The sequence below is a fragment of the Octopus bimaculoides genome, chromosome 1 (genome assembly GCF_046866305.1).
Source record: "Octopus bimaculoides isolate indiv1 chromosome 1, ASM4686630v1, whole genome shotgun sequence".
Lineage (NCBI taxonomy): Eukaryota > Metazoa > Mollusca > Cephalopoda > Octopoda > Octopodidae > Octopus > Octopus bimaculoides.
Window position 1 is genome coordinate 164,391,440 of NC_142928.1, and position 27,937 is coordinate 164,419,376.

The following is a 27,937-nucleotide window of genomic DNA, read 5'->3' on the forward strand; positions in this document are numbered from 1 at the left end:
ATTACTAAGTTGGTAAAACCATAAAAAAAAAAAGAATTTCCTTATTATTATTTCTTTAATAAATAATAATTATTATTTTTTAATAACAAAGAAATAATATAGAATTCATTATTTTTATTTGCGTATTAATTTTTATTTATTCTTTTTTATTTATATTGTATGTATTTTTTTCTCTCAGCATGAACAATGGACTTTAAAGACATTCAAAAGTTTCTTTGAACTGAATTCTAAAACTTTATTATTTCAAATTAATTAAAATTTACTTCAAATTTGAATTGGTATGTGGTTCAAGTGCTGATCTATGAAGGGCACCTTGAAATAAAATCAAAATAGACCACTTGTCCATTTTATTTAGTTTTCATTTCACTTTTCCTCAGAACCTTTTAAAATGAATGCAGCTCATATCCATGGCAATGCATATAAGCTTATATAAATTTATAGTAAATGCACAGATGAAAAACAGACACAGAAGGGCAAGCTAAACAACATATAGTAAACGCACAGACAAACGAAAAACAGACACAGAAGGTCACCAACTCCTCATTAATTATCACCCAGAGAGTCAAACGCAAATTTCATGCCTGACATGGTGATTTTTTGTATATTTTCTCTTAAATAGTTCTCCTACCTCCCCTTTAAAGGTGACAGCTCTATCCTTTCATGATATCCTTAAAGCCAGGAACTTTTCAGCACCCCCCTCGTTTATTCTTTTATTCTTTTACTTATTTCAGTCATGTGACTGCGGCTGTGTATATATATGTATGTATGTATATATATAGTTGGTTGAAGCTTTTTACCAATACTTAAGTTTTATGTTAACATGAATAGTCAGACAGCATGAATTACTATAATGAAATTCTCCTTTATTCACGATGATATTGAGACCTCACTCTTTCATTGGAAAACATATACTATTTCAGTCACTCTTAAGAAATGGCAATTTCTATCTTATGAAGAAAAAATATTGTTTTTAAGGGAGAAATGACTTTGTTTAATTTATTGGCAAAATTCTGATAGAAAAATAACCTTTTCTTGACATGAAAGCGAAAACAATTATTGCTTCATTTGATAGTAAACACATTCAAGTTCTTTGATAACCCTTATATCTCGTGGTGCATACAAAAAATGTCCTTCCTAGCAAGAGGGTAACGACTGTATTAAATTTCTTAGGAAATAATTAAGGAAATGATATTTTTTGTAATGTTGGATCTTGAAGCAGACAAGCAGTAAATAATCCTTTTCTCCTATAGACACAAGACCTGAATTTTTAGGAGAGAAAGTAATTGATTTCATTGACCCTAGTATTTGACTGGTACTTTTTTATTGATCCCCAAAAGAATGCAAGGCAAAGTTGACCTTGTCAGAACTTGAACTCAGAATGTAAAGATAGACAAAATGCCAATAAACAATAGCATGTAGATATTGGGATAAAAACCCCTTTGTATAAAAAAAAAAGTCATGGGTTGAGATTAATTACATCAAGAAGGGGCTTGCTAACAATTTTATCTTCACTTTTGAAAGAGTTTATTAACCTACATTTGAGCTTGGAGCAGAAATTGGTCTTGTGGTCTTAAAGAGTGACATAAAGCTTGCACACAGCAAGGTTGGCAGTTTGTGTGATCTATTTTTAACTGGAAGGCTAATTCTTTTCTCTTTCTGTTTATTACATTAAAGGTAGCACAGCATTTTTTTTTTTTTTTTTTTCTAGAGGTGTTTTGTATGTTTTAGTGATTGTATTTGTCAGGACTTTAAATTGTATAGTGTTGATTAATCCATATATATTCTTTGTTTTGTCTGCAAATATGTGGACATTGGAAGATTGTTCAAAGAATTTTATGTAATTATTCAGGGTGTTTTGGAAAAAGTTAGTCTTGAATTAAATGCTGACATCTTTTTATTATGTTGATAGATCAGGTTCAAAATTTTCATAGGACTTAACATTTTTAGAGGGGTGGTGAAATAGTTTTGCATTATGAATCTATACTTTCATGGTTTGTATCAAAAGGTTACCAGACTAATTATGTTTAATACAAAATAACTTATTTACCCAAGTTTTAACATCATCTCCTTTGAAATAATCACCTTGCACAGCAGTACATTGGTCTCAGTATTCTTGCCACTTTTGGAATCTGGCCTGGAAGTCGTTTTCTGTATGTGAATCAAGAACCTTTTGTGATTCGTTCTGGATCTCAACAACAGTGTTCAAATGGTGACCTTTGTATTTTCATCTTGGGGAAGAGATGGAAGTCTGCAGGTACTAAATCTGACAAATAGGGTGTATGTGGAAGTGATACTATGTTGGTCTTGGCAAGAAACTTCTGAGTGACGAGAGCTTGGTGACAGGGTGCATTGTCATCATGAAGAATTCAATTCTTCATGCTCCACAGATCCAGTTGCTTTCGCCAAATGTCCCCCTTCAAATACCTCAAAACGTCCCAGTAGGAATCTTGGTCTGGCCCTGGGGGATTAATTCTTGATGCACAATACCACCACAATACCCTCATGGCAGGTCTTCCAGGGATATTATTCTGCTTTTGAAGCACCCATGCCACTCAAAACATTGTGGACAACTCATGGCCTCATCGTCATACACTTGCCAAAGCATGTGCAATGTCTTTGTAATAAACTTCTCGAGTTTAACACAAAATTTCATTTTGGCTCTTTGTTCCAACTTCTTGTCCATGACAAAATCACAAACTACAGCATACGCGGGATCACAAAAACACAAATTTCACAGTATGTGAAGTAAATACAGTGATGTCACTCAGCACACTATCTCATGAAGGTCACTGCTAGCTCTCATTGTACACACAACTAGATGCTGTCATCTGTTGGCATGCTACAGAACTAGTCCAGGAACCTTTTGATACCACCTTGTATCTACAGGTGTTTTGTTATTCCCTTTCTTATAACCACTATTGTTGAAATAATGTTCATCATATGTTGGATAAACAAATTTTAAATGTTCTTAACAGCATTGTTTCATATTAACGATGAGTGATTTGGTTTTAACTTAATATATTAGAGCATATGATATGAGATTCTATAAGAATGGAATTTGCTACTGTCTATGTGTAGGATGATACCTAGAAAAATATTTATTTTAAGTTCTGTATATATCATGATCTTTGAATCTAATTCTTCAAATAAGTCAATCGTTTTTTTTTTTGTTTTTTTTTCTAAATTAGCTTGTTGGTTATTGTATTTCTAGGAATTAATAGGCCACCACCTGTGAATAACTCATAGAATTTTATAAATGCAAAATATATAATCTTATGCTTCTGCATACTACTAGTGAATCTTTTGAGTCCATACTTATATCAAAGGAAACATTTTTTTTTTTTTTTATTAATCCATAAAGCATTATCAAAAGATAGCATCTTCTTGCGTGCATTATAATATTAGTCTCAACATCAGAAACCTGCGAGTAGTTTTTTGTAAAAATAGTTATTTGTCATTTATGCTATTGATTCAAGGTCTGACAGAAGCGTTGCTAATTCATAATGGTAAGACTGATATCCTACTAATTTTAGTTATTATATTGCCTAAAACTTATTTACTAATTATTCTTGTTTTAGCTTTTGTTGCATTAATTAACCTTTGCATTATTATATTCATGTTGAAATATATTGTCATTGTTTCCATTAATTATAAAAATAATGAAGAATTTTTAAAAATTACTTATAGTTAGTATGGCTAGTTTGTGGGGTTTTTTGCATGCTTTAGTGATTGTATTTTTCAGAAGTTTAGCGTGTATAGTGTTGTTTAGCCCATATATATTCCTCATCATTATTAAGCTGTATTAAGGTGGTGAGCTGGCAAAATCATTAGCACACCAGGTGAGATAGCAGCATTTCATCCTTCTTTACATTCTGAGTTCAAATTTTGCCAAGGTTGACTTTGCTATTCATCCTTTCAGAGTCGGTAAAATAAGTACCAGTTGAGCACTAGGGTCGATGTAATTGACTTGCTGCCTCCCCCAGAATTACTGGCTTTGTACCAAATTTGAAACCATTATTAAGCTGGATTTGGAATATTAATTAACATGAAATTTTATGGAAGATTCGAATTTAGATCTTTGAAACAAAGAATTTGTCTCACAGAAGCAAGGGCAGTTTCAGATAGGTTGGAATCAAAAGGGTTAATATTATAGATGGCTTACTGATGAAATTGTCTTTTTTTATGGTTCTTGAAAGCAAAATGTGGTTTGTGTAATACTAGAGATTCATCATTATCTTCTAAATTTAAATTTTCAAGGATTTCCTTGACATCTGAATTTATAGAGTTGAACTGTTTCTTTTTTGGCATGTTTTGTGGTTTGTGATCAGTTCCATTGTGTGTATTAATTTTGTTTCATCCGGTTACATGAAAATATTATTCAAAAAAAGGAAACATTTTAATTTAATTTTTGAAAGTCACTCAAAGTTGTTTGACCTTACTTTCTACACTTGGATTTTTAACCAGCTGAAGCAGAGCTGTTTCAAAAGACTCTTACAACATATTTTAAGGCAAGTTTTGCTCATTTTCATTCCAAAGTTGTTGTCCATAGAAAAATCAACCATGAAATATATTAGTCAAAGGAAAGACCATTTCGATCTGAGTTGTAATATACCTTCAGCTCTCTGGCTGGAAAATCAGACATGACTTTGTTCAAAGGTACTTAAAATCTAAAATCCAGAAATTTAAATTTCTGTATAAAGTAGGTAATTCTTGAGCTTGCACAGGGCTACAAATAATGGAGGAATATTTGTCTACTTTGCTTATTAAAAAAAGGTATTCTATTCCACAATGAAAGCATCCTTAATTGCAAATGTGAATAATTTCATTTGAGTGAAAATTATTCTAAATAAAAAAAATAATGCAGTGACTTCCTTGCATTTTTGCAGAGGTGACACGGAAACTGTGAATAAGTTGTTTCACATATTAGTATTTACAAACACTTAAAGCATTGATACATATCATATGTTGATCTATGTTGATCTTTGAATACCCATAAACCCATACAACAGTCAAGCACCTATTATTCATTATTGAGAATAGCCAATAAGGTTGATAGATTAGGACTCAATCCTAGAATCATATCCAGTGCTCAATCTTAGAATCATATCGAAAAAGTTAATTATCTTCAGTTAAAATGTAAGAATGAGACACCAATATCATCACAGTTCAGGCCATGTAAATAAATTCAAGCCCCAGATTTAAGTTGACGGTACAGTAGATTTGTAAGTGGATTTGGTAGACATAAAATGAAAGAAGTATCTTGTGTGTGTGTGTGTGTGTGTACATACACACACACACAAGAGTGTATATATGTAAATATATATGTGTGTGTATGTATATATATATATATATATATATATATATATATATACACACACACACACACACACAGGGTGTGATGGGCAAATTGTCGCCATTTTATATTTTTAGCTTCGCACATGCACATTGTTTTTGATTTTGTCGACTACACAGTATAGTAGGGTCAGCTGGGCACCATCTGTGAGAAAAACAGCTCCATAATGCAATTCATTCTGCCAGAAATTTTGAAACAACATGCTGTACTGTTTGGCATTCATACTGGAAGCTCCAATACAAACATTTCAGAGTATTTGGGTGTCAATCTGAGGATAGTGATGTTGTTCCATGAACATCTACCTGATTGTAATTAATTTCAGCTTTAAAATTTCAACAGGATATCTCTCTTCATAATATATCAGCGTAATAATAATTTTCAGCATGACTTAACCTGCAACAGGTTAAGTCTAACACGACCCCAACATTGAGTTGGACATCAAGATTCCTTTTATATATATCTATATATATATATATATATATATATTGCTTAAGCATTGTAGGACTAATACCCTGGTGTGGAACTCAATGTACATATGCTTCAGAATGAAGTGTTAGTCAAGTACAGAGCAGTAATAAGAAAATGAGATGACAAAGGAATAAATTATCTTATGAACTTCATTAGCTTACAACTGTTTGAGTGTGTGTGTGTGCGCGCACGCACGTGCATATGTATGAGTATGGGTGTATGTGTGTGTGTGTGCATGTTTCTGTCTGTCTGTGTATTTTTACAGTTATATTTAATTACTCTTTATCTAAATTTGGATATGCCCATCTTTATATATACGCATTTTAAAATTAATCTTATTATACTTATTGGACGAACCCTTGGTTTTCATCTCCCATGTACATGTTTGCTTTCTCATCGGTAATGTTTTTTCTTATCATCATCATCATCGTTTAACATCAGCTTTCCATGCTAGCATGGGTTGGATGATTTGACTGAGGACTGGTGAAACCAGATGGCAACACCAGGCTCCAATCTGATTTGGCAGAGTTTCTACAGCTGGATGCCCTTCCTAACGCCAACCACTCTGAAAGTGTAGTGGGTGCTTTTACATGCCACTGGCACGAAGGCCAGTCAGGCGGTACTGGCAACGGCCACGCTCAAATGGTATATTTTATGTGCCACCCGCACAAGAGCCAGTCCAGGGGCACTGGCAACGATCTCGCTCGAAAGTCCTTACACATGCCACGGGCATAGGTGCCAGAAAGGCGACACTGGGCACAGGTGCCATCAGGATTTCACCTTCGCTTGCCCCAATAAGTCTTCGCAAGCTGAGTTCCATGTCCAATGAAGGAGGCAACGTTGGCATGGGTGCCAGTCGTCGAATTTAGTTCAGTTTCGATTTCACTTGCCTCAATATATGTATGCATAAATGTAATTCTTATCGCAAATGAAATTACACTTCATATTTGAGGTTCTAATGAAGCTATAAGGTGTTACTCAGGTACGCAACTATGAGTCCACACTGCAGCCTATTGCAGAAACAACTGTAAGCTAATGGAGTTCATAAGATAATAATTTAATTCTTTTGTCATCTCATTTTTTTTATATACGTCATCATCATCATCTCTTAACGTTTGCTTTCCATGCTGGCATGGGTTGGACGGTTTGACATGGAGCTGGCCAGGTGGGCACTGTCCAGGTTCTAACTGTCTGTCGCACCCTTCCTAATGCCAAACACTTAACAGAGAGTGTCAGGTGCTTCATACATTCCAGCAGCACAGATGCATTTATGCAGCATTGGCGTGAGTGCCTTAATGCAGCATCAGTACAGATGCTTTTTAAGTGGCACCGTCACCTGAAAGGACAAGCCTGTATGTGTGAGAAACAGTGATTTTATTTAGCTTGATGCATCTTATCAAGTACAGCAAATCACCACACTTCCTGCTCCCTTGTCATTTCCTCAGAGAGGCCTAGCATCTGGAGATCCTTTCTCATCACTTCATCCCACATCTTCCTGGGTTTACGCCTTTGACAGGTACTCTCCACATTTAGAGCTTGGCACTTCTTTATGCAGCTGTTCTCATCCATATGCATCACATGACCAAACCAGTGCAGTTTTCTCTCTTGCACACAACATCTGACGCCTCTTACACCCAGTTTTCCTCTTAAGTCATTTACACTATTGTGTATGCACACTGACATTACCCACCCAGTGGAGCATACTAGTTTCGTTTCTTTCAAGCTTTGACAAGTCCTCTATAGCCAAAACCCATGTTCCAATGTCATGTAACATAACTGTACATACACAGGCATTATACACTTTATCATTCAGTCTGACGGAGAGGCTCTTAGTAACTGAGACAGAAGCTTTCTGAACTTTACCCAGCTTGTTCTTATCCTAGCAACAACTTCCTCCACCACTGCTAACTTGGTCTCATATGTAACAGAAGCTATCTACTACTTCTAATGAAGCCCACTGTGCATTTGAGGGAGTCTATTGTCTGTGCATTTTTAGTGCTTATTTTTCTCATGTATTTGTCATACACAGACTATATTCTCCGTTAACCTTCCTGTGATACTGCTATACTTCTAATATGTCCAAAGCTTGCACTGAGTACAACATATGAAGTCTCTACCAACACCCTTTATATATATATATATATATATATATATTTAACCTCGTTTTAATATACTGTAATCGTTGATGCAACTATATTACAGGACCACCTTGAGTGAATACAGGACATTCATTGAAAATTATTACAAACTCAACATGTCAATAAGAAAATAACAATATATCCTGTATTAGAAGCAAGAATTAAGGCTGGTTGCTCTGCTGGAAAATGAATTCTTACTGAACTGCTTAAAGTATGTGAGGAAATTGGAAATTAGTGGATAAATAAATCAATAGGATTATAGGAATAATTACTTTATTGGACCTGTTTTTTGTTTTATTTTTTTTTTATATTATTGATTAGTTTTCAAAGGCAATAAATGGTAAAAGTAAGGCAATGGGAGATCTCATGAACCATTGAAAATTATAAACAAAAACCTAAATGTGTGTGGGAGTTTTGATGGTTTTTATCCAGTTGAAGCCTGGAGCTGCATGTTGCTTATAATGCATTATATCTGATATGATATGATATGTTATGTTATACACACACACACACACACACACAGATATATATATAGTACACACTAGTTTATCTTCAATGAAACCATATGAGATATAGAATGTAGATATTTCATTGGTTTGAACCAGATTATAATTAATGTTCTGAATCATCATCATCAGCTGCAGTGTCAGCATCATTTTAATGTCCTTTGACAGGTCAGATGACAATTGTTGAGGTAGGTTTTCTGAGAAAAGCAAAGCAATATTTCCCAATGGTAAAACTTTGTTTTTGCCTAATATTGGAAATGAATGACATTCATTTACAAAATCACATGATGTCACTGCAAAGAGACACAAAAATACACATGTATATATGTATATGTGTGTGTGTGTGTGTCAGTCTGTCAGTTTGCCTGTCTCTGTGTTTTGTGTGGGTGTATGCTTGTATGTATTTATGTATATCATTATTCAGTTTTATTTCAAAATTTCTTGCCAATAGAGAAAGAGCCAGTTTCTAGATCCAAGGCTCCTTTATTAGAATTTCAACATCAACAGCAGTGTATTTTTGTATGTATGCATGTATGTGTACCTGCAGATTTGTATGTTTTCTTTTATGTATGTCTTCTCATGCATATTCTTGCTTATCTAGACATACTCATATATACTCAAATGATAAACTTCTGGGAAGTTTTACAGATTTTTACAGTTCCAGTGATGGTTTGGATCTTTAGTCTTCAACTCAACTTTCTCCTTTCTGGTTTTGAGAAGCCTAATTTCTCAAGATTGGTATTTTGGCAGTGTGTTATATATCCAGGGCCTCAATAGTTACAGGTATAAGCCTGAACTTGTAATCTGGATGGAGTAACTGCAGATTTCTCAATAGTTCAACATAAGTGTTCTTTTTTTTCACTGATCTTCAGCTTTATGTTAACATCCGCTGGGCAGCTAATTTCCACAACTGTACAGAGTTTCTCTTCTCCATCCCAAACCATTATATCAGGTCTGTTGTGCATACATTTTATTGAGGTCTTCACTGGTACATTCCACCAGTATTCCTTTTTATTATGAGTGGCTATGGCTTCTACCATATTGTAGGTTCTTGTTTCTTTGTCCTCGGGATTATCCTTCCGACAGATTTCATTATAGAGTGTCCTAGCTACAACATCATGTCTACTCGGTAGATAATACCATGATGACATTTTTAGCAACTGCTTATGATGCGGGTGATATCTTCAGTGTGAACTTCACAAAGTCTGCATCAGTTGTCACATTTTACAGCTTTTCCTGCATCTTTGTACCTTTTGTGCATCAGGTACTTGGTTGATATTTCCTGTTCCTGGATTACAAACGCATACCATTCAAAGTGGGAGGTAGTAATCCGGCTATTGGTCCATGATAAACTGCTTTGATGATCGATGTTACTACCATCATGGAGCTTTCTACTAACATATCCATGCATAGTCTTGTACGTATGTATGTATGTATGTCTCCCTCCCAGCAGTCTTCCAGCATGCCAGATGACAACTGGGAGTGAGACAAGTATATATGCATAGATTTGTATTGCTTTTGTTAAAGTAATCTCTAGGAGAAGGCTACTCTGATATAAACCAAGATAGGCAGGCAATAACATTGGACATTTTGTGAATCTTTTGCTCATACTTGAGATCATAACACTCCCACATTCCTGGGCCTGCAACTTTTTTTGGCACTGAATATCTTGGTCTGGTCTATCGCTAAATCATGTCAATAGAGTGGAGAGGGTCTGTAAGATGTTGTGTAAGCATTATTGGACGAAAAATTTAAGCTTGTGCAATTGCTGGAAAGGTGACTTTCTGATACCCGGTGAAATAGAAGAGCATGGAAGCTATGAGCATGAACCCAGGTGAAGCTGACCACAGATGCAACGACCTTAGGTATGGACATTGCCATCATTTTCTATGGGCAATGGTCAGTGATAATCTTCCTCAGTATTGAATGGAAAAGCACCATGTATGTATACAATGGGTTTCTTTCAGTTTCCCTCTACCAAACACACTAACAAGGCTTTGGCCAGCCCAAAGCTACTTGAGGTGGAACTGAACACAAAACCATATGGTAGAGAAGAAAATTTCTCAACCAAACAGCCATACCTGTGCTTTACTGGAGAAGAGCATGAGTACGAATGTGATGGAGAAAGTAGGACGATAGGAATGAGGGGGTGGTAGCAGAGGAAGTGACAAAAAAGATAGTGATAGGTACATGGCAGTTGTTGATAAAGAGGTTGAATAGAAACATATCATGAAAGGTATGATGGGATATCAATAAAACTGGGTGATGATCAGAAAGAATAATTAAGGGATATCAATACATATAGGGAATACTGTGTGAGAGAAGTAAATGAAGAATAATGCAAAAGAGATAGGGAGAGACCGATAGCTAGTAAGGAAGTGGGGAGTGTAGGGTGTAACAAAAATGGAGAAGTCTAGTATCATGATAGCGGATAAGTTGTATGATATAGAATGGAATAGGGACTGATACAATGCCAAGCTCCATTGCACAGGTGGCATGGTACAGTGAATAGCAGGGAGGGTAAAAGGTTAATGATGTAATAAAGAAAGCACAAGATGGAGAATAAATAGAAGCATGATGGATAAGATATCCAATATTAATATAGCAAACAGCTATTTTCTAGTGAAAACATTTTAGATAAAGCATGCTATATATATATATATATATATATATTTCGTTTCCGTATTTGGCTTACAAGATTGTTGATGTGAACTCATATTTATTCAAACATACATTGTTGTATCTCAAGAGAGTCATTACACCAATAATAAACGCACGCACTGTGTGTGTGTGTGTGCATGTGTGTGTGTGTATGTTTATTGATATAATAACCCTCCAAAGATACAACAAAATATAATATTATATATGTATATGTTTATATACTTATATATGTATATATATATAGTCGTTTGAATGCTCGAAATGAGGAGTAGATAAACAACCAACAACTGATGAAGGGTCCTTTTTCTGTGTTAACTTGTCCTATTTTCCATTTTTTTCTTGTTGTTTACTTATTTCACTCGTTTGTTTATTTATTTCATTCGTTTTTTTCTTTTGTTATTACTGTCCATGTCTTGCATCTATTTCTTTTGTGTAGGTTATTTGCACTGTTGGCAATGCCCTGTACCCATATATACATGTATATATATATATGTTGTTGTACTTGGGGATGGTCAAATTGCCAGTTTAGCCAATATGTAAATGGAACATATATGTATATATATATATATATATATATATATATATATATATATATATATAATTCAAAGAGAGGTTGTCAATCCAACCACCTAAGGGATATCATCTATCCAATATACTGCTGGTAGAATACCTAATTAATGCACAAGTGTTGGTTATTGCATGGCAATTACACTGTTAAGTATAATAATTAGGCGATGATAATAAGTGGTTTTACCATTAATTTATATGGCAAGAAGAAAATGGTAGGAATCCAGAGGTAATATTCATCAGCTGTTAGACATTATATTATGTCTATTTATTTATTTTAAACAATTCAGATAATATATAAATATATGTGTAAAGTACTAATAATTTCTAGAATAGAGAAAGAAGAGGAGTTTCTTAAAGCTGTTTCTGCCAAAAGGTCATAGTACCCCACATATTATTTCCATCTTTTCAGTGTATTGTAGTAATCTGTAGATAAAATTAGGGTACTTGGGTATGCCTCTGCTTTGTCAGAGAGTTTTATAAGATAGTCCAAGAAGTTCATATGGCTAATTTATGCATATATGAATATATAAACAGGTCATCCCATAAGTTCTGTCCGATTTCACCTTTTTAAAATTGAATGAAATTTAATAGTATTTTGGAATGTCTAATGGAATTAAAAATTATTTTTATGCATTTGTGTACATTTAAACTAATTAAATATTATTTTACAGAATAATATAATTAAAATTTCTTTGATTAAAAACCCTTTCTAACATGGAAGTATCCAAAGAGGATTTGAGGCACATAATGCTTTATGAGTACAAAAAAGACAAACAGACATATGTCTGTTTGTCTTTGTTTGTCCCCTCTATGTAATGCCTGTATGGCAAAATTTATGAAATAACAAGTACAAAAAAGGAAACTCTGCAGCCAAAGCGACTCGAAACATACACTCAGTTTATGGGAAAGAATGCTTGAATGAAAGAACTTGCAGAAGAGCGTTTGCAAAATTCAGAAGTGGAGATTTCAGCCTTGACGATGAAGATCGAACAGGATGTCCAGTTGAGTTTGCTGATAATCACCTTGAGGTATTACTTGAAGAAAATCCTGCATTATCAGTTGAAGAATTGGCAATAAAGCTTAGTTCAAACCATACAACTGTTCATCATCATCTTCAACAACTTGGAAAGGTTCCTAAACTTGGAAAATGGGTGCCTCATGAATTGTCTGAAAGCAACCACAAGTCCTGAGTTGACATTTGCTCTTCTCTCCATTCTCGCGAACTCATTTCACCCATTTTGGATAGACTTGTGACTGGCGACGAAAAATGGATCTTCTATTGAAATGTTAAATGTCATAAACAGTGGCTTGGTAAAAGGGAAAAAAGCTCAACCACAACCAAGAAGGGAACTTCATGGGAAAAAATTTCTTCTCTCTATCTGGTGGGATTGCAAAGGAGTAATTCACTTTGAATTGTTACCACCTAATGCAACAATCAATGCTCAAGTCTACTGTCAGCAATTAGAGCATTGAACCAAGCTTTGAAGTAAAAAAGACCTGCTTTAGTGAATCGAAAAGGAGTGATGTTTCATCCTGCAAAGGACAAACTCATTGTAAACCTTCACAAGTATGATGATGATGATACATACATACATACATACATACATACATACATACATACATACATACATACATACATACATACATATACATATATACATATATACATATATACATATATATATATATATATATATATATATATATATATATATATATATAGATAGACAAACAGATATTTAGTACCCACCAACCACAATAGAATTGAGATCTTAAAACCAAGATGCCTTGTGAAAAGCATTAGTGTGGGTGCTTGCCCCAAGGAAAAAACACTGCTGATGGTGTCAAAGGAAAAATGCTCAGTATGTTTTGTAAAGTGGTTGGCATTAGGAAGGCACCCAGCCAAAGAAAGCAGGCCAAAACAGACTATAGAACTTGATGCAGTCCTTGGCCTTGCCAGTTCCTGTCATGCCATCCAACCCATGCCAGCATGGTAAACAGGCATTAAATGTTGTTGTTGTTGTTGATGATGGTGATGATGACATATATAGTATCTTTGACACAAATTACAACTTCAGTTTTCAACTGTCAAAATTCCCACATGGTAGCTTTTAGTTATTATTTTAGTATTTTAGTAATTTTTAGTTCATTAGTTTAAATAGTTCATGAAATCTCCCATTGCCTTACTTGCACCAGTTATTGCTTTTGAAAAATAATCAATAATATTGAAAAATAACTGGACCAATGAAGTAATTATTCCTATAATTATATTGATTTCTTATCCATTAATTTCCAGTTTCCTCATATGTTTTAAGCAGTTCAGCTAGAATCCATTTTCCAACAGAGCAAACCAGTCTTGATTCTTGCTGCTAACTCACAACATTATTTCCGTATTGAAATGTTGAGTCAGTAATAATTTCAATGAATGTCCTGTATTCACTCTAGATAGACTTATTATATGGTTGCAGCAGTGATTACAATTAGTTTCTAATGTAGTTTAGATTTTCAGTACACACACATATATATGCATATGTATGTGTGTGTGTGTATGTGTATATATATATATATATATATATATATATATATATATATATATATATATATATAAGGGACAACAAAAGAAAGAGACCTCGATATTATGTAAATAGAGGAATTTATCTGTAAAAATATGTGACACTTATTCGGTAGCCATGATAAAACTCCGAGTTTTCACAGGAATCTTCAATGGCCGGATAACTGAAGAGATGTTGGCGTGGGTTCCCACCCCAGCATTCGAAACTCGCAGTTTTACCATGGCTGCTGAATAAGTGTCACACATTTTTACATATATATATATATATATATGCATATATATATAGGAGAAAAGTAAAAAGAAAACAAAGAAAATGCACATTAGATATAAAAAAAAATAAAGGCTTCTTTAAGAAAAGCAAAGATATATATACATACAATTAAATAATTTGAAATGGAATTATGATGTATAAAAATCATCTAATTGTATGTATATATCTTTGCTTTTCTTAAAAAAGCCTTTATTTTTTATATCAAATGTGCATTTTCTTTGTTTTCTTTTTACTTTTCCCCTATTTATACCACATGTAGTCTTTTTTCTTTGAAACCTATTTCTATGAGAGAGAGAATGGAAATGGAAATGGAAATGGAAAACAGGACAAATAAACAGAGAGAATGATCCGTCATCAGTTGTTGGCTGTCTATCTACTCCCCATTTTGAGCAATCAATGACAATATGAGTCTAAGAAGACAGTTGCTCCCATAAATACCAAAATAAAATTTTGGATTTATGGAGGGTCAAAGTTAGGAACAAAAACACGACAGTGGAGACATACAAGGAAACCAAACAAAAACAAACATGGAAGGTGGTTAGACCAGAACAATAGGAAAATAGTGAATGCTGGGAGAAATATTTTCTTTGAAAAGAGAAAAGATAGAAGAGAGAGAAAGAAAAGATCCAGTCCATAGAACATCGTGCAGGAAAAGAAAGATGGTCACTTGTGAGCAACAAGAGAGAGAAAATGAGGAAAAGGGAGAGAGAGATAGAAAATGGTGAAGGGGGAGAAAAAGAGAATTAGAGAAGGGTGGGAGTAGAGTTTTCCTGCATATGGAAGCAACTGTCTTTGAAGACTCATATTGTCATTGAATGCTCGAAATGAGTAGACACCTAGCATCATAATTTTGAAACATCTATAAAACTGTCAAAAGTTTGTTTATTTTTGTTTTTTGATTCATTATTAGTGTTGCTTAATATGTTTTTCTAAAATTGCTATTTATTTACAAATATCATCAGAAAAATGTAATTAAAATTCATTAAAATGACAGATCTATCAGACTTTCAAAGAGGTCAAATTTTTGGTGCTCGTATGGCAAGTGCTAGCATAAGGAAAACAGCTGAAATGTTTGGTGTATCAAGAAATACTGTTTTGAAAGTAATGACAGCCTTTGAGAAAGAGGGAAAAACCTCCTCATCAAAACAAAACTCCAGAAGAAAACCAAAACTTTCAGATAGGAACTGTCAAACTCTTACGCGAATTGTTAGAAAAGATCACAAAAGGACAGCTCCCAAAATTACGGCAGAGCTTAATGACCACCTCGAGAACCCAGTTTCCACAAAACTGTTCACCTGGAGCTGCACAAACCTGGATTTCACGGGAGGGCTCCAATCAGAAAACCACTACTTTCAAAAACAAACATTGCAAAGCATTTAGAGTGGAGTAAGGACCTACAGAATTAGTCCCTAGAGCAGTGGAAGAATGTTATTTTCTCGGACGAGTCATCCTTTACCTTATTTCCAACCACTGGCCGAGTATATGCGTGGAGACAGCCAAAAGAAGCGTTTGATCCAGACTGCCTTCTTCCGACTGTTAAACATGGAGGAGGATCTGTGACGACTTGGGGAGCTATATCTTGGAAATCTGCCGGCCCAATGGTTTCCCTTCATGGCAAAATTAATAGTCAAGACTATTTAAGCATTTTATCTGATCAAATTCATCCTATGGTTGCAGGATTGTTTCCAGAGGGAAACACAATCTTTCAGGATGATAATGCACCAATTCACACAGCTAAAGTTGTTACTGAATGGCACAAGGAACATTCTAGTGAAGTTGAACATTCCCCAGATCTCTGTGAAGTTAAACATTCCCACAGACCCTGATCTCAATATTTTAGAAAAACAAGTAAGGAGTCAATATCCTCCACCATCATCACAACAAGAACTGGAGACCGTTTTAGCTGAAGAATGGACAAAAATTCCTTTGCAAACAATTCAAACTTTGTACGAGTCAATAGCTTGTAGAATTCAAGCTGTAATTCCTGCCAAAGGCGGTCCTACCCCATATCAAAATAAATTTGTTTGAAATTTTAAGGTGTTTCTATTATTTTATCCAACCCCGATGTGTATGCATGTAAGTATTTATGTATTATGTATGTGCGTGTATATATATATATATATATATATATATATATATATATATATATATATATATATATTTAGAGAAGAACCACCATGGTACAACTCGCACGAAGAAGGAGATCAGACACCATCAAGAAAAGTGTACTATTCAAAACTAGTTTAAAAATCTAAAAAATCCAAGGGAGAATTTATAATACATAAAATCTATGAAATATTGGACTAAGAATTAAAATCGGTTACGTTTAAGAAACGAAAGTGGGAGAAAGACTACGCGCGTTTCATGGCCACATATCAGTGGGAAATATCTGGTCAATCTACAATGAATCGAACAAATAGATACCACCCAATATGAGGACACTCTTCAGGTTTGGTAACTTCAAAAAACGTATCTTAAATTTAAACATGCATAAAATAAGAAAAGTATAAAAATCTGTCCGTTTAGGCAACTTTTAGTACAAAGGAGATTGTCAAGGTTTTATAATAAAACACATCAAATAACAATAAATATCTGTCAAATTTATGGCATAAAACCTCAATTGGGGAGATAATATCTGTAGATAAAGAAAAGGAAACATATATAACGAAAGTGTGATTAGCTAGTAAAGGGAAAAAAGTGCAAGAATATAAGGAAAAAATGCCACATTACTTAACTGAACGAGGAAACTTGGTTGACTGAGGTACTATCCAAAGCAAAGAAATATATTCTATGTGCATCACGTGACAAAATGGCGCCCACCACGTGATCACAAATGTCAAACTGACGTTTAGAACTAAAACACGTGAGATACGAGACAGCATGGTGTGGAAGAAGAAAAACTAACGTTATTAGTAGTGCAGTATCCAACCCCTAAGTTCATACTAGAGAAGATGTCTTCATATTTTTTATTGTCTTTAATGAATATTTCGATTATATTTAGAATTTCTTTAATAATATTTGTTTTAACCTGGTTCCCGTATGGGATTATTAACCAGGTTTTTTCGTTGTTATTTCTATTATTAGGTTTATAATTTTTATCTTTAAATGAATTATCTGTCCTTGTATTAGCTACTCTATGATTCTTATTATTGCGTTTGCATTTTTTATTAGGCTTATCTTTATTTATAATATCGTAGTTGTCTATGAGAACCTTGTGTTTCTTACCTTTATGTTTTTTTTATTATAGAAATCGTATGTGTTGTATTTATTATTATATTCTTTTATATTAGAGGTGTATCTAGGATTATTATTAAAACATTTTATGTTATTGTTATACCCTGCCTTACGAAGTGCTTCATTATAGTAAGGTGCATGTTTCTGGAAAACTTCATAGTTAGACGAGAGTAGTGATATTCTTCTTCCTACATTGTATGTTAATGATTTTTTTAATCGTGGGTGGGTGGTTGCTCTTAGCATTGATATAATTAAGGTTTTCATTGTTTTTATGGAAAGGTTGAGTTATACCTGTTATTAAATTAAGGTTAACATCTAGATAATTAACATTGTAGTGCTCATTATATATGGTAATGCTTAGTCCATATCTTTTTATATAATAAGTTTAGATAATTGTTCACACAACTCTATTGTAATATCTGCTTAGTTACGACCTCGTAATAGAATATAAGTTCAGGTAGTGAGTTGCGATAGCCTTGTGTTTAATACTCTGCTAATAGATATACACTAACCTTAGTCGTATTATACTTATTGTTATAAGCCCTCGGCAGTAATTAGTCTTGCTAATAGGTAGGTCTTGATTACGCGTGGTTCGAGATAATATTAACTTTCTACTTGGAGACGCTTTATAAGTCCACCGTAATACTACCTTGCTTCATTTTTGTCATTTTTAGTTATTGTATATTTTACGTACCCTTAATTACTTTTACATGTTTGCTCCCATCACGTATTTTACTATTTTTTCCTCTACTCTTTTACATAGCAGCACTTACCTTATCATCAGTTCTTCTTAGTTTTTTTTTCACTCTTCTCCTTCCAAGCCATGCTGTCTCTTTAATACATACACACACACACATATATATAAAATACACTTTAATTGAAATAAAGTTTCCCCAAAATTAAACATATCTAATATAATAAATGTGAATGTCAGTCTGTCACACTTTTTCAACTTTAATAAATGCTTTCTACTGGAAGCACAAGGCCTCAAATTTTGGGGAAAAGGATTAAGTTGATTACATCGACCTCAGTATATAACTGGTACTAATTTCATTGACCCCAAAAGGATGAAAGGCAAAGTCGACCTCGGCAGAATATGAACTCAAAACCTAATGGCGGATGAAATACCGCTAAGCATTTCACCCAGCATGCTAACGATTCTGACAGCTCACTGCCTTGATATTATATAATAATAATATAATATAATATAATAAATGAGTGTGTCACACTTTTTCAACTTTACTCCTAGAGGTCATAGCCCATCATATCCGTGAGTAAATTAAAAACATTCCAGACTGAATTGGGACCTGCAATCCTGAAATTTTGGATTCCTATGTTTTCATTACTGCGATTGTTTTATTCCTTTTATAAATTCATTGAAACAAAGGATACATATTCTTTATTACATGGGAAAATAAAAGTAAATCTTCATATTTTAACGTAAGCACCAGTGGTGTCAACCAATTTCCTCAAACAGCCAGGGATGGAATGAACAGCCTTCTGAAGGACATCATCTGGGACATCATTGAGAACCTCCTGAATCTGTGTCTCCAAGTCCTTTAGTGTGCAAGGCTTTGTCTTGTACACCTCTCCTTTTGTGTAACCTCGCAGAGTGGGATCTGGACTACTTGGAGTTCTGAACTTCTGGACTTCTGCAGTCACAGTCTTCAGGTTTTAGCTCCTGCATGTAATGGGTTTTTACATGGATGAAAATTCAATTCTTGATACAACATTGTATGTATTGTGAGTCTTGTTAGTTCACTTTCACGAGCTGCTTGACATGTTGATTTTTGCCGGCTGCAATTAAACATTTCCTGCACTGCTGCCACGTTCTCCGCTGATTGAGATGTGGTTGGATGGCCACTTCTAGCATTCTTCACAGAGCCCATGGTCATCAGCTTTGCATGACAACTTTTTATTGTCTCCAGACATAGTGTTGCATGCTTACCTTTCCATGCACGCCACACTTCATAGTGTGCTGCTATCTTAGCTCACTCCTGAACAGTCAAGCAACCAGCCATCTGGAAAATAGGAAATAAGAAAATAAGAAATCCCCATTAGTGTTGTCTGTTTAAAAAATGTTTTCATCATGACTTCGGTGATACTAAAAATTCCATAAGCAATTTCTAATGCCCAGTAACTTTCCACCCACCCTGTATATATATACATATATATATATATATATAACCCTTGATTCAATAACACTGTGTATAAACTCTATATTTGGAATGACCAATTTCAAAAACTGTTGGATCTTACTCATAGGGAATTGGAATCTTAATAATGGATTTACAAATGCAATGACTAATCTTAAAGATTATTGGATTTTACTCACAAAGTATTGGAATCTTATAAGTATACCATTCTGATTAAACAATGGATTTACAAATACAATATCCCTACATTCACTCTCTATTTCCTACCTTATGTAAACTAACTATTGCTTAACCATCCTCTCCGATGAATATCCTGGAAACAGCTGTAAGACCTTCTATTTATAAATGTTCTATATTATACACATCCTTGGTTCTTTATCTCATTACAAAATCCTGATATATATATATATATATATATATATATATCATCATCATCATCATCATCGTTTAACGTCCGCTTTCCATGCTAGCATGGGTTGGACGATTTGACTGAGGACTGGTGAAACCGGATGGCAACACCAGGCTCCAGTCTAATTTGGCAGAGTTTCTACAGCTGGATGCCCTTCCTAACGCCAACCACTCAGAGAGTGTAGTGGGTGCTTTTACGTGTCACCCGCACGAAAACGGCCACGCTCGAAATGGTGTCTTTTATGTGCCACCCGCACAAGCCAGTCCAGGGGCACTGGCAACGATCTCACTCGAAAATCCTACGGGAGCCAGTCAGGCGGTACTGGCAACGGCCACGCTCAAAATGGTGCATCTCATGTGCCACCCGCACAAGAACCAGTCCAGGGGCACTGGCAACGATCTTACTTGGCTTGCCGGGTCTTCTCACGCACAGCACATTTCCAAAGGTCTCGGTCAGTAGTCATCGACTCGGTGAGGCCCAATGTACGAAGGTCTTGCCTCACCACCTCAGCCCAGGTCTTCCTGGGCCTACCTCTTCCACGGGTTCCCTCAACTGTTAGGGTATGGCACTTTTTCACGCAGCTATCCTCATCCATTCTCACCACATGTCCATACCAGCGCAATCGTCTCTCTTGCACACCACAACTGATGCTTCTAATGTTCAGCTTTTCTCTCAAGATACTTACACTCTGACGGGTATTCACATTGACATTACACATCCAACGGAGCATACTGGCTTCATTCCTTGCAAGCTTACGTATGTCCTCAGCAGTTACAGCCCATGTTTCACTGCCATGTAGCATGGCTGTTCGTACGCATGCGTCATACAGTCTGCCTTTTACTCGGAGTGAGAGTCCCTTTGTCGCCAGCAGGGGTAAGAGCTCTCTAAACTTTGCCCAGGCTATTCTTATTCTAGCAGCTACACTTTCAGCGCACCCACCCCCACTACTAACTTGGTCGCCCAGATAGCGGAAGCTATCGACTACCTCTAGTTTTTCACCCTGGAATGAGATAGAAGTTGTTTCCTGTTTGTTTACAGTCTTTATTGCACCTGAACATCTGCCACAAACAAAAACTAACTTCCTAGTTAACCTGCCTTTGATGTTGCTGCACCTCTTATGTGTCCATAGCTTGCACCGGGTACATCTTATAGAGTTACTACCTACTCCTTTTCTACATACTGAGCAGGGCCATCTACCTGAAGGGGTTTGTGTTTTATCTACCTTCCTACTTATTAGGATTTTGGTTTTAGCTAGGTTGACTCTAAGGCCCTTCAATTCTAGACCTTGCTTCCACACCTGAAACTTCTCCTCTAGTTCTGATAGTGACTCCGCAATTAGGGCAAGGTCATCAGCATAGAGGAGCTCCCAGGGGCAACCTGTCTTGAACTCCTCTGTGATTGCCTGGAGGACTATGATAAATAAGAGGGGGCTGAGGACGGAACCTTGGTGGACCCCTACCTCTACCCGGAATTCATTGCTGTACTCATTTCCAACCCTCACCTTACTGGCAGCATCTCTGTACATGGCTCGCACAGCTCTCACTAACCATTCTTCTATCCCAAGTTTCCTCATTGACCACCAGATAAGGGATCGGGGGACCCTGTCAAAGGCTTTCTCCATGTCAACGAAAGCCAGGTACAGAGGTTTATCCTTAGCTAGGTATTTCTCCTGCAACTGTCTCACTAGAAATGCACATGTATGTACATGTGCATACATACATATGTACATAGAAAGGTAAAGATCCCCTTCAGCCGAGAATGACTATGGGATTGCACCTAGAAAGTTACCCTCTGAGGCACAAGCCCAAGCAAGGTTGTTTATAGAACAGCACCATACCACTGATGTTATTCAAGAGAAAAGCAAAAGTCAATACAGCTTGGCACCACTGATGTATCAAATTATTTCTACAACTGAGTAAACTGGAGCAACGTAAGATAAGGTGTCTTGCTCAAGAACACAACACGCAGCAAAGTCTAGGAATCAAATTCACTATCTCATGATTGTGAGTCCGATGCTCAAACCACTGAGCTACATGCCTACATACATACATACATATATTCTTCATTCTTTTATTCTCTTACATATTTCAGTCATTTGACAGCGCTCATGCTGGAGCACCACCTTAAAGGGTTTTAGTCAAATAAATCGACCCCAGGACTTATTTTTTGTAAGTACTTATTTTATTGGACTCGTTGGCTGAACTACTAAGTTACAGGTACATAAACACACCAACATCAGTTGTCAAGTGTTGGTGTGGGGACAAACACAGACACAAAGACACATTCATAAATATATATACATATACATATATATACAACAGGCTTCTTTCTGTTTCTGTCTACTGTATCCACTTACAAGGCCTTGGTTAGCCTTGTGGTTGGGAAGCAAGCTTCTTATTTCTTTACTGCCCACAAGGGGCTACACACAGAGGGGACAAACAAGGACAGATTGAGTCGATTATATCGACCCCAGTGCATAACTGGTACTTATTTAATCAACCCAAAAGCATGAAAGGCAAAGTTGACCTCGGAGGAATTTGAACTCAGAATGTTGCGGCAGACGAAATACCGCTAAGCATTTCGCCCGGCACGCTAACGTTTCTGCCAGCTCGCCGCCTTTTGGTAAACTTCTTACCATACAGCAATGCCGGCACCAATATATCTATAAATAGATAATGACAGATAATGTAAGATATCTAAATTCATCAAAAATTCATTGTAATCACAGCTGCAACGATACTATAAAGCCACCTGCAATGTTTTTAGTGAAAGTTCTTCATGGTGGTTTTCAAGCTTCCACAGTAGTACTCCAGCATGATCGCAGTCACATGGTTGAAACAAATAAAAGAATAAAAGAATATAAAAGTCTGGTCTATCAGGATTCACTGCTGAGATCTTTAATATATCTGGTGGAGTAGGATATGCACTAGCATGGCTAGAGTGTGTGCCACCAAGGTGGCCTTTCAGTTTGCCAACCCCGGGCCCCTACAAAAAATACATATTGCCTACAGTAGGCCAAAAAGTGGTGCCATTTTCATAAAAGTGCCATCCAGGGTGGACTGCCTCGTTCACCCCTGTATAGCTATGCTGATGAGGATGTGGCCTAGTCACACTTATAGTTAATCAGGTTGAACAGGAAAGCATCATACTCAATGACTGGAACACTAGCTTATAAGGCCATGTAGAGGAAATAGGGTATAGCCATAGAAATTATTACAGACTCAATTTTACCATGCAGAAAGAACAATAAGGCAACTTAGCAGCAAGAATCAAACTGACTGCTCTGCTGAAAATGGATTCTGGCTGAATTGCTTAGACTATATGGGGAAATTGGAAATTAGTGGATAAAAAAAAATCAATAGGATTATAGAAACAGCTTCTTTATTAGTCCAGTTATTTTTCAATATTATTGATTTTTTTAATGAAATTATTGAATGGTAAAAGTAAGGCAAAGGGAGATTTCATGAACCATTAAAATAACAAACTAAAAACTACTGTGTGGGAGTTTTGATAGATTTTTATCTAGAGTTGCATGTTATTTAAAATACACCATATATGATATGATATGAGATATATATATATATAGTGAGATATATATATATATATATATATATATATATATATATATATATATATATATATATATATATATATGTATGTGTGTACATATATATATATATATATATGTATGTGTGTACATATATATATATATATATATGTATGTGTGTACATATATATATATATATATATGTATGTGTGTACATATATATATATATATGTATGTGTGTACATATATATATATATATGTATGTGTGTACATATATATATATATATGTATGTGTGTACATATATATATATATATGTATGTGTGTACATATATATATATATATGTATGTGTGTACATATATATATATATGTATGTGTGTACATATATATATATATATGTATGTGTGTGCATATATATATATATGTATGTGTGTGCATATATATATATATATGTATGTGTGTGCATATATATATATATATGTATGTGTGTGCATATATATATATATATGTATGTGTGTGCATATATATATATATATATATATATGTATGTGTGTGCATATATATATATATATATATATATGTATGTGCATATATATATATATATATATGTATGTATGTATGTATGCATATGAAAAATAATGAGAAAGGGTTGAAAATGCATTAAAGTTTTATACATATATATTTGTGAGCTTCAATAGTGCAAGTTTTATTTTTTAACATGAGGGATAAACATTTTATCCACTTGTTTACATATATTAAGGTACAAATACAAGAATATATTTTCACATAACAGGTGTTTCCATAGAACAGCTTTAGTGAAAATATATTAGTGTATGTTTTTACAACCTGAGTTTTACACAGACAACACATAAAGAGAAGGAAGAGAAAGAGATGATGTTACTTTTGTATAAAAATAAAATAGGGAAAAAGATTTAGTGAATAAATTTTTGTGCATGTTGCAGCCAGAAGTCCATAATAGAAGAAAACTATTTAACTCACCAGGTCCCAGTTTTCACTGTTGTTGAGGTGTTCTTTCATTGTATCTAAAGACCATACATACATACAAGGTGTCCCAGAAAGATGTATGCATTAGAGGATAGCTATGTGAAAAAAAGCATGATCGTTACCAGCATCGCCTTCCTGGCACTTGTGCCAGTGGTACGTGAAAAGTCATTCAATCGAGATCGTTGACAGTGCCGCTGGACTGGCTTTTCTACAGGTGGCACGTAAAATACATTTTGAGTGGTGGCCATTGCCAGTACCGTCTGACTGGCCTTCGTGCCGGTGGCACGTAAAATCACCCACTACACTCTCAGAGTGGTTGGTGTTAGGAAGGGCATCCAGCTGTAGAAACTGACAAATCAGATTGGAGTCTGGTGTAGCCATCTGGTTCACCAATCGTCAGTCAAATCGTCCAACCCATGCTAGCATGGAAAGCAGACGTTAAACGATGATAATGATGATGATGATGATGATGATTTCTTAATTATTCAAAATAAACTTAAGGTAGGATAATGAAATTTGGCATGCATGTTCTAATGTAAATCGTCACACCATTGCAGTAATTACATTTCAAAACGACTACCTTTTGCCTTGATCACAGCCTGCAAACAAGTGATCACTGAGTTGTATGAGCATCATACCACATCTTCATCCAACTTGACCTATGGAAACAGAAGGGCTTTCTTCAGATCTGACACATTTGAATAGGAGTGAGCAGAAGCATTATTCTCTGAGATGGACCAAATAGCAAAGTCCAAGGGATTGATGTCAAGACTTGAGGGTGGTTATATTGTCTTGTCCCAAAAACCACTCTTTGCACCACCCCTGTGTCAAATTGGATGTGTGGGCCGGAGCCCTGTTTTGAATGAAGATGTAATGGTCAGCAGAGGTTTCTGTGACCCAGAGTAACACTTTCTCATTGAATATTTCCACGTAAACTTCAATGTTGACCTTGACATCAGCATTGATGAAGATCAAGGGAGACTAAACTCATCAGATGCAACTGTGGCCTAACACCATGAGTGAAGCTGGCTTCTGACAGTGTAAATGACTCCTGCTACCTTTGGGTAAGTCTCCTGCATTATGTGCATAAAGCCTTTTGTTTTGCCTGTTGGTAACTACCTCTACGGACTAGATTGTCTCTCTGAAAACAGCAGGAGTGAGAAACAAGGACATAACAAAGCAGTTGAATGTGTGCCATAAAACAGTGTTCAGTATCTGTAAACGATATATGAAGTCCATCACTACCTTTTGCAAACCAGTTCCTGGTTGGAAACGACCAATTCATACCAAATTATTGAAGTTGTGAAGAAGTGAATTAATCAAAATCCCTACTGGAGTGCAAGAAAAGTTTGCGTGCATTTATAGAGTCTACTCTTAAAGAGAGGGCCTGCAGAATAGTGAAACACATTGTGTCTAAAACCCATTGGACAACAGCAGCAAAAGTCACAGCAGAACTCAACCACCACCTTTCCAATCCTGTGTCAACCAAAACCATTCATTGTGAGCTCTGTAAAGCTGGATACCATGACGTGGCTGAAATTGCTAAACCCCCTCCTGTCCCCTATCAACAATCATAAGTGGAAAAAATGCTGTCTAGACTAACAGAAGTGGTCAATGGCACAATGGAACAATTTCATCTCAGATGGTAAAGTCAATCATTTCTGCCACAGAGGTAAGATAGTATTGCCTAACCGAAGAGAAACGCCATCGTAGCTTAATAATTTATGGAGCAATCCAAAGAATCATAATTACAAGACTTCAAACAACAACATTAGATCTTACAAATCCACATTAATCTTTGGTTATCTGAGAGAATACATATTTGATGCTCCAAGTCATGGGTGATATTGTTTTCATGTTTATGGCTAGATCTATTATCACACAAGCAATATGCATTTTATTGGCATTTTGTCCAACTCTGCATTGTTGATTTGCAAATGGCTGCTGATGTTAGATTACATACAGAATCAGATTAATGAAAGATGCATCCTTGAAATTATGACTACTTTAGATCAGATCATAAGAGCAAACAATATTTGCATTTTCACATATAAAATGTTAGAAGTTGAAACTGAAGAAGCTCAACATACAACAAAGCATAATACTCTAATGTAATTAATCAATATGACATTCAAGAGAGATTGAATCAGGGACTGAAGAGATTATAACTTCCCAGCTGTTGATGTAAGGGTAATGATTTTTATGAATACTGACAATGAACACTCGTTAAAGCATGATTTTTGTGTTTAAAAATCAAGAAACTCCTCTAATCAATTTTTAAAATATTGATCCCCAAATCTTGACACAACGGCTTAAATATTATTGGTGAATCAGAACAGCAATTGTTCTATTATTAGTAAGTGCAATATATGATTGCTCAGACATCAATAAAAGACTTTCTATTTTTAATTTAGAAGCAAGGCCAGCAATTTTTTGAATAAGTAGGCATTAGTCAATTAATTGACCTTCAGTGCTTGAGTGGTAAATTATTTTATTGATCTGTGAAAGATGAAAGACAAAATTAACCTTCACAGGATTTGAACTCTAAATGTAAATCACCATAACTGCAAGAGAATTATCCTGATGCTCTGACAATTCTGCTGATATACTATTCATGAATATATGGTGGAATATTATGTCAACAACAGGTTGTTGATTCTCATCTTCAAGTTGAGGCAATGATTTGAATTATGTGAGATATCAGCAAAGATGTCTCAGAGTTGAAAGTATCAAAAACTTGCCAATTACACAGCTACAGTTGCTGGTAATGCAGCTGTAGAACATACAATTATTTTACCATTGCCATCATCATCTCCAAAGAACAAAACAGTCCCATAGTGAGAACATTTGAAAAGCTAAATTTATTTACCAAAATGTGCAATCTTGCATGGCATAAAATTAGATATAACCTTTTTCTGAAACAAATCCCTTCAGACAGACTAGATATTGTAGCAAGAGTGTTTAAGATAAAATTTCCAAGAATTACCAAACGATATTTGCAAAATAAATATTTCTTAGACATTAAGACATATTGGTATTATATCAAAT

The 27,937-nt window shown here is 35.1% G+C and overlaps 1 protein-coding gene and 1 long non-coding RNA gene across 5 annotated transcripts in view; one reads left to right on the plus strand and one right to left on the minus strand.

Moving 5' to 3' along the window:
* LOC149137842 (uncharacterized) overlaps positions 1-18,887 on the minus strand; it is an 86,976-nt gene extending 68,089 nt beyond the window's left edge. Inside the window, exon 1 of one of the 2 annotated variants that reach the window (XR_016244175.1) lies at positions 17,275-18,877. The gene's annotated coding sequence lies outside the window, so the exon portion shown is untranslated. Of the gene's footprint in view, positions 1-17,274 lie in introns of both variants that reach the window. The other variant, XR_016244177.1, reaches the window with a different exon arrangement.
* LOC128249279 (uncharacterized) overlaps positions 1-27,937 on the plus strand; it is a 110,664-nt gene that overhangs the window by 40,235 nt on the left and 42,492 nt on the right. For 2 of the 3 annotated variants that reach the window (XR_008265371.2, XR_008265372.2), the window contains one exon: positions 179-343. The exons of the other annotated variant lie outside the window; for it this stretch is intronic. This is a non-coding gene — a long non-coding RNA (uncharacterized LOC128249279). Of the gene's footprint in view, positions 1-178; positions 344-27,937 lie in introns of those variants that run through there. 3 annotated transcript variants of the gene reach the window in all.